Raw genomic sequence first — 12,637 nt, 5'->3', positions numbered from 1 at the left:
GAAACCCTGTAGTGCCAGGAGAACCAGCAGAGGAAGAGCCCTGGCAGAAAGTGGGAATTAAACTCTTGTACCTTTGCCCACAGCTTGTTCGACTGTTCAGGTTTATTTTACTCTTTCTCAGTAGCCATGAACCATGTGTAAATGCAAACAGCAGTGTTAGGGACTGATATCAGGTGTGGGAAGGGAGTAAACCATCAGTACCAAGGTTGTTTTTTGAAGCACAGAACAAATGACCAGGTCACCTCCCTGGCTCTAAGTGACCTGCTGCAAATCAGACAACACATCTCAGCCAAATTCCACTTGGTGCCTGTGGAGCCCAATTTCATACATGGTGGGTTTTATATCCTGCCCAATGAAAAAGTTACTTTCATACTCACTTTGAGGCATAACTGCTATCTACAAAGCAATGCAAAATCAGATCCTTCTTTTCACTAGTCTTTCCTGGCAATCAGCCTGCAAGACTGTGAAAAAAATTGTATTCCAAGCCTATCTGTCAAATTGTGCTATGATTCAAAAGACATGACACTGATTTCCTATTCACTCCAGTTTACCCTGATGTTACATCAATGTACATTTTGATCCAATTAAAAGGGTAAACCTGAGAGAAACTGCTGTCTTTCATTTTGCTCCCGGCTTAACTTTAGTCCTTAATGAAACAGTTTATCATGCACATCTTAGCAAATGTCCTTGGCTTCCAAGAAAGCAAAAATGCATAGAATTAGCCAAGTAGCTCAAATGTAATGAGTAGATCACAAAAGTAAGCAGATGTTAAATAACTAAACATAAAACATTAGCAGAAACAGATTATTTTGTTTTATTTCCTCTTACTTTGGCTTAACTCCTTTCCGGAACTGTGGCTGCTGAAACAATAGTGGCCCCATGTGAGCTGCTGGATTGCAGCTCCTGACTGCAGTGTCTCTTTCCTTGCTTTACCCGAGCACTGAGGGGGAGCTGCCTGGAGTTAAGTCCAAAAGTGGGGGGAAACATTCAGGGAGAAGTGGACAATGGCCTTCTCCCTGCTGAAGAGTGAGAAATTCGGTGTCCCAGCTGGGGATGTGGTGGAAAGGGAAGTATTGGGGTTTTACAGACATCCTCTCCATACTACACCCAACCAGCAGGAAGCAGCTGCTCGCTGTCCCACATAGCAGAGAATGAGCAGTGAAGCCACATATAACACCAGCAATGCCCCATGCAGCACAACTTAAACTCACCCTCCCTGAAGTCAACGCATCCATCCTCACTGACTCTTACAGCTCACTCACCTCACTGGGTTTAATTCTTTCTTTTGGACCACGACCTTCTGCTAACACTCCAGCTGATATAAACTTATGGTTTCCAAATATATATAACCCAAAAAATAGCTTTCTTTTTCCATTTGCATCCAGCCTTGCTGAACCCTGAAATGATCTTTTCTCAGTAACTATTTTTCTTCTCTCTTCTCACATAGGAGAGTTAGACTACAGAGAGATTATAAAGACTAGGGATAATACATATACATTTATCTGTATATACAAATGCATATGTGTATATATTTGTATATTTTCTTTGTATCTATCCATCCACCCATCCATCCATACATACATAGATTGTTTTTCTAGGAGATGTAACGCAGAAGCAAAGTGATCGAGCCAGCTGGGAGCGAAACGGCAGGAGGACGGTGACACAACGCCCTGAACTGTCTCGGCTCTCCCGGCTGCTCTGTGCTCACCCTGCCCGCTCCCGGCTTTTTGAGGATGCGACAAGTCGCAGTGCCGGGGCGCAGCATCCTCGGAGGAGCCGTGTGTGTTCCCCCCGCCCCGGCCGCGTCCAATCAGGGCGCTGGGGGAGGGATGCTCGGGGCCGGGATGCAGGGTTGCCAGGCGACAGCAGCGTCCCCGTGTCCCGTCCCCCCACACCCCTGTCCTCCCCCCGGGGCCGGGCTGCGCTCCTGCCCGCGCTGCCGGCGCAGTTAAACAGCCGCGGGGAGCCCCGCAGCATGGGGCTCTCCTCCCTTCCAGGGCTCCTGCCACAGCCCCGCTCCCGGCCGTGCCAGGAGCGATAGCCAGCTCCAGAGTGAGAGCTAGGAACGCAGTCAATGAATAAATGGTAGGGATCGGGCTCAGCCAGCCCCTCCGCGCAGCGCCGAGTGCCGGGGGAGGCGGGCTGCGAACGCCAGCCAGCTCCCACTCCCTGTCTTTGCAACTCTAGGTCGCCTCCTAATTTAAAGCTTTGCACCAATCCCCTTTGCCCGGAAAGGAGAGGAAATCTAGAAAGATGCCAGGCTGCGAAAAGGGACCCCAATTCACAGCGCCGGTCCCAGGCGCTGCCTGGCTAAGCAGAGGCAAAGTTGGTCAGAGGAACGGGAAGCGGGTGCTCCAGAGGAGAGGGGAAAGGAAGGGGATCATCGCTTGGTGATCACAACCTCTCCGTCCCGTTGTCCCCCTCCTCGTCTCCTTCCCTCACAGCTTACCTCTGACCACTTCGGAGGCCTTGATGAGTTTCCATCGGGATCCGATCCAAGGCGGGGGGGAGAAAGGGTGATTGTTCCCAGAGGAAGCAGCTCACACAAGTTTGGGGGGTGAGACTCCCCGCTGGATGTTTAACGAGCACATCAGGAGGCCCGCGATGCCCGGGAGCAGCTGGAGACCCTCAGCAGGACCTATCCTCACTGCACGGTAAGGAGCTGGACACCGCTATCCCGCGCCCTCATCCCTGCATCCCGCATCCCGCTCTCTGCATCCTGCGTCTCGGATTCGCGCATCCCGGTCCTCACATCCCCGTATCCCGCATCTCGATCCTCATTCCGCTCCTTGCATCCCACACCCTGCAGCCTGGATCGCTGCATCCCGGGTCCCTGCAGCCCACCCCCGCCCCGTTCTGCCCTCTGGACCAGACGCAGCCGCTGCCCCAGGGGTTGTGCAGCCAGGAAAAAGTTTAGAGCCGCGAATTGCGAAGAGGTTTCCTGACGGGATTCGGGGGGCAGGGGAAACGGGGAAGCGGGGAACGGGAAGGGAACAAGGGCTTTCACACTTGCAGAGGAAGGGCAGGGTGTAGGGGGACCCCTGTAGTCGGCAGCTGGGAGAGGGGGGGTAGGGCAGCGTGCAGAAAGGAGCTGTGTCCCGATGTTGCCCAGAGGTTTCTACTCTCACAGGCTTTGGGGTGAAGGGATGAGATGTCAAGCTTGCCATCCTATAGCCTTCCTTAAGCTGGGGTGGAACGAGCCAAGCCAGCAGCTGGGAGAGCTGTGCTGAGCACCCAGCTCATCTCCACAGATCTGCTGCTGGGAGAGAGGGGGAGAGACGTGGGCAACCTTAAAGGAATTGGAAGTGCTTTGCTCCTCCAGGAATATCTCCCCTGCAGGGACCTGGCTCACTCCAGGATCCCGCAATTGGAATACTTCAGAAAGGAAGGAGAAATTAGGAGGGATAGAGCCATTGTAACTCTCTCTCATATATATATATGTGTATGCCCTGTATCTGTGTGTCCATGTGAGCATACAGCCAGCTGTGCAGGTGTGTCTGTGTGCTCCCGGGGCTCTCTGTGCCTGTGGATGTGCCTTGCCCATGTCCCTGTGTCTCTGGGTGTGTAGGTGTGTGTAGCTGTGCTTCTGTTCTTGCTTGGATGCGTATGGATGTGTTACATGCACAGAGTCATAGGAATGTGGTTTTTATTCCTAGACAGTGTTTATCTAACCCTCTGTAGCCCTAGAGGTGTGTGGGTACATCCCTTCCATCTGTGTGTGTGCCAGGCACACGTATCTGCTGAGACACACATGTGGGTGTGAGAAAGTGTATCTCTGTGCCAGTGGATAGGTAGGATTTGGGTGGGGTGTTGGATTTTGGGGGCTTTATCCCCCCAGGTTATCACAATATTTCAAAAGATCATTTTATGTATACATCCCTGTATTTCAGCAATCTTGATAAAACCCAAGCAATTCATGAAAAATTAGGCATCACACCAGTACTGCATTGAACTGAACTAAGGATTTGCTGGTAGTTCATGAGTTCTTTGGCTTCTTCTCAGTTTATGCCACCTGCTGAAGATTATTTTAGTTCAATTTTAAAATTAATTACATCAGCTTTTAAATACACTCTATTGGAAGACTGTGAAGGAGAACAGCCTGGGACACAGACTGGTACCTATTTCAGCTTGCATAAGTATATGTCTCATGTTGATTAAATATGCATGAAAACAATTTGAAAATCACACAACCCACCTGATCAAACACAAATTTTAAGAAAACTTTACTTGTTTCATTTTCTTGAAATGCACCTAAATCATGATGACTTCTGCTGTCATTTATGTTGATAAACATATTACAAGAAGATATAACTTATCCAGTTCTATTGGGAAGAACATTAAGCTACTTTTATTCACAATTAAGATAAATAGAAAAATTATACTTCTGTAATGTTCATTCTTTGAGTGAAATCAGTAACAATTCATGCAAATGCTTCTTAATGAACTGATTATCTGAAGAGCAATGCAAGCTAATTTTCCCTTATTAGAATATTTCATACTTTAATTTCTGTGGCTTTTTCTCTTGTTTGCTTGTTTGTTTGTCTGTTAGATGTTTATTTTAAGAATAATGTTGTCCACTTCTCTCAATATTTCTAGAGCCCTTCATTATATATTAAACATAAAATACACTTCAAAATAGAAAATATATCAGTTGCTTTACTGCTCTGTAACTTAAAGACAAGTAAAATGGCATTGGCATTAAGTACATTAAAACTAGACTTTCATCCTGGAGCCAAGATGCTTTTCTAATCACTGTTGATGTTTGCCTGGGTTACTTGTGTTGATGACCTACTTATAAGCTTCTACAAATAAAGGAATAAAGTTTTTTAGGCAAATGTTGACACCTTGTCTAGGAGTAAGATTCTAATTTTATCATTGAAAGAGTGGATCTAAAGCAAGATGCAGGGGTAAAGTATTTTTCTGGATTCACATAATGTTTTTACAGTTAAATAAATGTGACAAAGCAAAGTACTAAATCAGACTGGAAAGCCAAAATAAAAGAAATACATTACAAACAATGCTATCATTCAGTTCAGTGGTCTGTGTTATGTAAGTGGAGCTGAATTTGGAAATGAAGGCAGTGTAGGGAGATGTAGTGGCATTTAAAGAAAGAACTATTTGGATGTTTTGTGTGAACACAACTCGCCCATGGCAGTGTCCTACAGAACATAAATTGGGCTGTAGCTCAGAGTCCCCTATAGAATACTATAAGACATGAAAGACCTGGTTCTAATGTTGCTTATGCTGGGGTCAAATTGCAATTTTACCTTGAAAGCCGGTGGGCTAAATTCTCTATTTGCCCACAAAAATTCAGTAGGGTCACATAAAGTGTGCACCCACCAAAAGTCTGCTTTAGCAGTGCAATTTGAGAAACCAACCTGAAGATTTCATGGGGTGTGAGATCCTGTCTATGAGGCTGTTAAACTTGCCAACAGCATCCTACTGAAGGGACTTCATTCTCTGATCATTTTTTGAAAGCTATCTCCAAAGTCCTATAAAATTTTATAAGGATTTTTGCATCTTGTTTGCTCCAACTTGTTGTGCTACAGTTACTGATCAGTTAGTATGAATTTTTGTCATTGATAAAGTCAATCTCAGGATGGCACAGAACAACACCAAAATGTCTAACACACTCCAGGATCTGACAGCATTACTGTTTGTGTGGGAATGTGTATAACTGTGGTAAGCTACATAAGGTCTTGTGAAAATGGTGTAATATTGACTGTTGGGGTGTTTTATTGCTTATTGATAGAAAACTGAGGGCTGGTTTAAAGCTTAATCAGTGAATTAAAGAGAAGATTGTCCTCTTGCTCTGCACTAGGGTGGAGAATAAGTCTGTGCTTTGATCCCTGGGTGGGTTGCATTTGCCATGGAGGGGAAGCCACAGCCAGCAAAATGAGATCCAAGAGGGTCAATCAGCCACTCTGCCCCTGCAGCCAGCCCTGAATGTCCAGAGCAAACCCATGGTGGAGCTGGGATCCAAAGGTGTCAGGAAAGGAGTGTAGTATCCTTCAGTGGTACAATCTTCCTAAGTCTCTGCCTGTGACTGTTTCTTGCTATGAACTTGGTGGGACAATTTTCACAGTGATAATCTATCCTTAAACTGGCAGGAAAAAGGAAGGACATATTTCATTTAATGAAAATACAGATTGGCTGAAAATCCTGAGCTGAATTCAGCAGTAGGAGTAAAACGGTACAAAAAAAAAAAAAAATCCTCCAAGGCAATGATGCCGGGGAATAGCCTCAATGCAATTGTCAGGTATTTCCACTGAGACTAAACCACAGTTCATTGTTAGTAGTGCTTTAACTATTGAGGATTAGTGCAATTGTCTCTTTCTTCAGGTAAGCCCAGAATCCACTGTGTGATCTCAATGGATTTGCTGGCTTATCTATTGTCTTAAGATGTTTTCAGACATTTATTTCAGGGATGTGCAGATTTTCAAAAATACTGTGAAAAATAAACTGTCTTGTTTCCAGCTGCCTTTTAAGAGTAATGCAGCAAATTTCCATGGGAGGCAAATCACTGTGAACATATTAAAGTCAAAAAGAAGAGAATTTCCTAGAGATATAGCAAATTACACCAAAAAAATAGGCTGCAGAATTATATTCCTTTTATCTGATATTGGTCCCTTCAAATATAAAATGATGTAGTAAAAACAATTATCATGCTCTTTTTCATAGCTATGCTGAGATTATGGGAGTATTTACATCGTCAGTAACGGTACTGCTTGTGTAGGAACTTATGGGCTCCTCATGTAAATCAACAGGCTTTCCCAAAATACTAAGAATCAAATATATAAACTAGATCAAATATGCATCAAGCAAGGTGTGTAGAGAGGGAATCATTGATAAAGTTTTCATGGATGAAATGGGAACTTGGAGCAGACTTTTAGTGGGTGCTTGAAATTCTCCATTGAAATTCTCCATTAGGAAAGAGAATAGAGAAAGGGAAAAAAAGTTGTAAAAACAAAAAAGATTGAGGAAAATATCTCTGTATGAGACAAAATGGGAAAAATAAAGAGAAGAAGATAGTTTGATAGAAAAGGAAAAAAATGTCAGTAGAGATACTCAAATGACTATTCAAACTGAAAGAAAAGTAAATTAACTGATAAGCCAGTTGTGGAAAGAAGAGATTTTAAGGCAGATGAAGGTGGTGAAGTCAAGGGAGACATTGTCAGATTCCAGAGGAAAACCAAGCAAGTACACACAAGGCAGAATGAAGTCAAAAGCTAAGTGTGTCAAAGTCAGCAAATTCAAGGGACAGAACTGTATTAGGAGAAATAAAGGGGTAATTAGTTCTTCATGGGAAGAAGGATGAATATGTGAGTTTAGGGTACCTTTAAGGAACAGGGTACCTGAAAGGAGGGGTGCTGAGAAGGGGAGGTAGAGCATGCAGGTGAGAAGAAACAAAACTGTTCTTGAGAAAATGAGGAGTGCTTGGGGAGACAGCAAAGGGAAGAATAAAATGAAAGGATTGGGACAGGCATGACCTCTGAGCAAAAGCACGGACAAGGCTGGAAGAAGGGATTGTACAAAAAAAAAGAAAGAAAGAAAGAAAGAGAAGAGAATCAAAGTGGGTGGGAGGTATGGAAAAGTCACCTCCCACTGGTAGAGAGGAGGAGCTGGGGCCTGGGCTTGCCAGGAGGAAAGAGCTGAAAGGAACCTGAAAACTGAGAAGTATCTTTGTCTAGAACATGACATGCTGGTGGAAAACAGAGTGAAGAGAAAATGTGCAGAATGTGGTGACTGACAGCACCCTCAGCTGAGAAATAGAGTGAAACTTATACAGTAGCTTCCACTCCCATGCAATGCTCCACTAACGAGCCCACACACAAACCAGGGACAACTTTTGTGTTACCTAAATGCTGCATCTGGAGAAGTGGCACACAGCTACATAACTGCATTATCTGGGGCTCTGCAGAGCCTCAGCCTCTGTGGTTGGTGGTGGCTGATCCTCCAAGCACACTGAGATGCTGCCCTGTGCCAATTCACTGAGTCTGGGGTTTGGCAGCAGTGAGATTCTTCCCTGCAATGAGCCCTGCAAAGAAGCTGGCTGAGATAAGTGGGCAACAAGGAGCTGGCTCTCATCTTGTGATGAAACACTCTAAATCTCTTCCAGCAAAACTAATGTGTCAGAAGCCAACACTGAGGGACATTAATGGCTTGCTACAGGCTTTGAACACTGTGTAGTCAAAAGGATGCTGAGGTGTAGGATGGGACTCCATTTGAAAAGGGTTTGAAAACCTCACAAAATATTGTTTCACAGCTAAATTCCTAAAAATTATCCCTAAATGTATTCCTAAATCTTTTCATCTCTAAAAGTTCCTACATATTGTTTCATCAGTGGTGTGACTCCCTGCTCCACAGACATGTAATGGCAGGGCTGAGATGGTGCAGAAATTGTGTTTGTTATACGAATTTAGATTAAATACACTCCTCCTCCTTGGTGAGGAATGGAGCTCTATGCTAAGCTAGTCCAGGGTTCAGGGTTTTCTGAGAGGCTCCTAGACCAGTCTTGGCCTTGTTGACCCTGACCAGCTAAAAGGATGGCTCACCATGTCAGGATGGTTGTCTATTTTCCATAAAGTAGCTGTGATTAAATCTCCTTAGATCCCAAACTTGTATGTGCCAGGCCTCCACAATGGGACACCTGCAGCAGTGCTTGAGGGAATATTTCTACATGTATGTTTTGCAAGAGATTTTTGGCTGAGTGTTTTTCAGATCCAGTGCTTACTGCTTAGCAATTCCTGTATTGCTTTGTAGTCATTATCTATTATATTGTTATTATTAATTTAATTTACGGTGGTTGCACCATCTAGTGAACAAATTATCAGGAAAGCATGAGAAGACATATTCTGCTACTGTTTAAAAATATTACATTTGTAATGCTGAGCAGAAATTGGCTGCCCTGCTGTTAGACTCACTCAGACGGAGATGTGATAAAAATCAAAAAGCACATTTTGGGGATGTTTCCAGAACTCACAGAATGACTAATTTTTCCCTTTTATTTTTCTGTATTTTCATGAAAAGAGAAAACAGGTAAATTGACGAAAGGATGGAGGCAAAAAGAGAGATAAAGACATGCAGTAACACATGTAGGGTTCAGCACTCAGGTATTAAAAGAGTTAGCTTGGCTGAGCTCACATGGCTAAGAAATGTCAAAAATTACCGTTTTCTGCAAGATAATTTCAAAATTGATATTTTTATGCAAAATTGTAATTGAGTTTGCCATGACAAGTCAATTTTCAAAAAAACTTCATTATAATTTTTAGTGAGATTATGTGTGTATTTGATGGTTGATTGTCACCAGTCACAAATATGACTATGGACTTCTTTGCTTTTTATCACAGATTTTTAATGGCATTTTTACTAACCTTTAGTGAGTCAGAAAGAAGACATCTTCACTGTATATCAGCTGACACTTCATTTGGTTCCATTGTAAAACTTCCAGATATTTCTGAATACCACACATTAAATATTTTGATTTTACCTTGTAACAGATGTATTTTACCAGCATTTAACCCTGCCTTGCAAAAAGCAGGAGAGACAAACATCCATGTGGGGCATCAGTGTAGTAATAATGATTAAACTTTAGCAAAACTGTGTGAAAAGGATACCTTACAATGCCTAATAGACGTTAGTGTGTTATTTGCATTAAGAATATTAAGTTTCTTGTTTTCCTTATTATGAAATACTTGTCCACAAAATGACATTTTACTAGGAAATTTGTAAAGTTTATAGGAATCTTCTTAGATATTTTCCAAACACTGTAAGAGCACGCTAAAGAACACTTGTTAAAGCTACCTTGCAAGTGTTTTAGTGTATTCACTTGGGATCTCTTAATTGTGCTGCTCATTTTCTTCCTTGCTGCTGTGATGGCTTTTGAAGAGCCCTGACAACACCTGAGATCAGCAGACAATGCATTTTCCTAAACAGGTGTGAGCCAATCCAGCAGGGACTGATGGTGAGGTTGAGTTACCAGGCAAGTCTTTGCTCTCAGAAGTTGAGGAAAAGGAGAGCAATTGTGTGGGAATGGTAGCTCAACACTCAAGTCTGTCTTAGCCAAATACTCCTAAACCACACAGCTCGAGCTTCTTTATCATCCCATTATTACATAATACATTCACCTCAGGAAGAAAAAAAGCAAGAGCATTTTCTTCATAACCAAGAAAAGAAATAAACTGTCTGCCTCAGGTCTTAAAAGCAGAACAAACCCCACTGCTGTTCCAACAAAAGCAACATGCAGCCTTGTGTCTTTTTCATCGATTCACTTGTCAATGTGGCTGTCATAAGGCCACATTTACATATGGCCAATCCCACAGTTGATTCATTAAGATGATTTTATGGGTGAAAAGGGAACATTACTTAATGGAGTAGCTCCAGGAATCCAAATAAAATCAGATAACTTTCAGAGCATAATAACTTTCCTTTCTGAAGTGGACTTTAAATCTCTATGAAGAGAATAGCTCTGCTTAAAGCAGCCTTTTCTTCTCCACTCAGAAGTGATCTCCGATTAATTGTGCATTTTCGTTGAACTTTGCTTTTCTTGGTATCCTAGGAGAAAAGCTCTGACAGACTGGGAATTTTAACTTGTTTGTAATGTAAACTCAGTATACTGGTGGTGCTTTTTTAACACTCCAGAAACTGCTTGGGAGGAAAAAGAAATAAATAAAAAGGCTTTGATCCTCTAAGCAAACAAAGAGGGGAGAAGGAGGTTAAAAAAAACATCATTTGTTGAAGGCAGAGAAGGAAAATGTGGGAAAGGTGTTTCTATTTTAACAGTTTCAGAGACTGAAAAACTCTTGGAAATATCAGACACTTCAACAGCATTAGAGACTTCTGGTGAATAAGGTTTGATGATTTACTTTTTTTTTGTGTCTTTGACATTTTTGAGATTTCCAAGGACTATGATTCTCAATAATATCAGTCATCTAAACAAGATTTTTTTCCCAGAAGCAGATATCCAGGACAAAGCTTAGAGATTAGTGCTAATACCTTGAGTATCAAGCTCAGATAAAGATATTCCTAGTGGCATTATTCAGTATGAAGAAAAGAAACCTTTAGTCTGGAAGTAACACCAGGTCCTGAGAGCTGAGATTTAATTTGTATATCAGGTTTTTGGCCAAAGGGTAGAATGTAAACGAACCTTGCAGTAGCACAGAGTGGTGTGACCAGCAGTGCCCTGTTGGCTCCTTATCTCTGGGAGATGCTTCTGCTCCCTAAAATGTCAGGATTTTGGCCACTAGGTAAGATGAAGTCAAGTCTTACACTACTTCTATCTGCCTGTCTAGTCCACATTTTTTTAAGGAAGGAAGCTGACAAATAGTTCCATTTAGACCTAACTACCTTAAATCAACATCCAGGGAGCAGCTCCAGAGTAATAGGGTTTCTTGGTGCCTGTGATTTCCTGGCGAGGGCACAAGGTTCCAATTAGAACTTATCCTGAAAGAGTGCAGAATCCATTAGGGTAGAAATGGATAGAAAGAGGCCCTTTTCATGTAAGATTCTTACTTTTCAAAGATTGTACACAACGTTCCCTTTGCCAGAACGCAGCATTTACAGTTCCACAGATAATGGCACCAATAAGGATTTCACCTGATCCATCTCCCCCTCCAAAGATGGCATAAACTGTCTTTAAGTCTTTTTTTAACTGATACTTGTAGAATGATTTCCTTAAAATCTGCAGTGACAGAGATTTCACAGCCACCTGCAATGGTATATATCTGTTCTTCACTGCTCTTATGGACAGAAGGTCTCCAGAAGTTTAACTGAATCCCACTTTTTGCAAACAAGCCTATCACTCTTATCCTCTCTCCTATGGAAATTCACAGCACTTTAGTATTTTCTTTTCCATTCTAGCCTTTTATATTGCAAAGGGATTAGATTTTGGCTGTTTAATGTTCATTTATGTAATGTTCTCCTCAGCCATCTCCTCCTGACTCAGTGAAATAAATGCTTTTCTTTTTGCCATTTGCTTTTTTGAGTAGCTTGTTTTTCTTGCTGTTTTCCTTTTTGCCTTCCCTCTTAGCTCATTTGAACCCAAAAGATGAGTACAGACATTGAATGGCTTGACTTCCCTTGTCTTGAATACAGCATTCCTTGAAGAAATCCTTTGTACTATTTCTTTTTTCTGTTGTCCAATCCTCACTCCACCCAGCACTTTGCCCAAAGAGTTCTCAGGAGTCACACAGAGCCATAGTGATGTCCTTATCCTGTCACCTTTCAATTTGCTACATTTTTTCTTGACTGCTTTTGGTCATTCCTAGCTTACAAACACATCCACCTCCATCCAAAATGGAGGTGAAATGATCAGCTCTCACATCCCCATTAACATTTCAGAAGAAAATTTTTTTAGGCAGCTTAGGCAGAACAAGATGTTGCTTTGTCTTTGGCAGAAGGATCTTTGTGGGCAATGGCTTCTCTTGGTTCAGTCATTGCTGAAGAGAGGGGATGCTTGACTGCTGCATTGACTGCCTTGTGTCATGTGCAGCACAACACAGGTTTAGCATGTTTAGCACAAAAACACCATCCTGGCCACTAACTTCAGCCAGCAGCCTGACTGCCCTCAAGTCAGAGAAAATCTGCCAGGAGCATCTGTAGAAGGGAAGCCTCCAGACCAACCCTAGGCATAAAATGT

At 42.6% G+C, this 12,637-nt stretch overlaps 1 protein-coding gene across 4 annotated transcripts in view; it reads left to right on the top strand.

Moving 5' to 3' along the window:
* Nucleotides 1-1,943: 1,943 nt before the first annotated feature.
* GRM3 (glutamate metabotropic receptor 3) overlaps nucleotides 1,944-12,637 on the top strand; it is a 102,226-nt gene continuing 91,532 nt past the window's right edge. For all 4 annotated transcript variants that reach the window (XM_085083233.1, XM_085083241.1, XM_085083249.1 and 1 more), the window contains exon 1: nucleotides 1,944-2,654. The gene's annotated coding sequence lies outside the window, so the exon portion shown is untranslated. The remainder of the gene's footprint in view (nucleotides 2,655-12,637) is intronic.

This window comes from Lichenostomus cassidix, chromosome 1Aa (assembly GCF_008360975.1).
Source record: "Lichenostomus cassidix isolate B80296 chromosome 1Aa, HeHo_3.0, whole genome shotgun sequence".
Taxonomy (NCBI): domain Eukaryota; kingdom Metazoa; phylum Chordata; class Aves; order Passeriformes; family Meliphagidae; genus Lichenostomus; species Lichenostomus cassidix.
The sequence above is the reverse complement of the archived record's forward strand: the minus strand, read 5'-3'. Positions and strand labels throughout refer to the sequence as shown.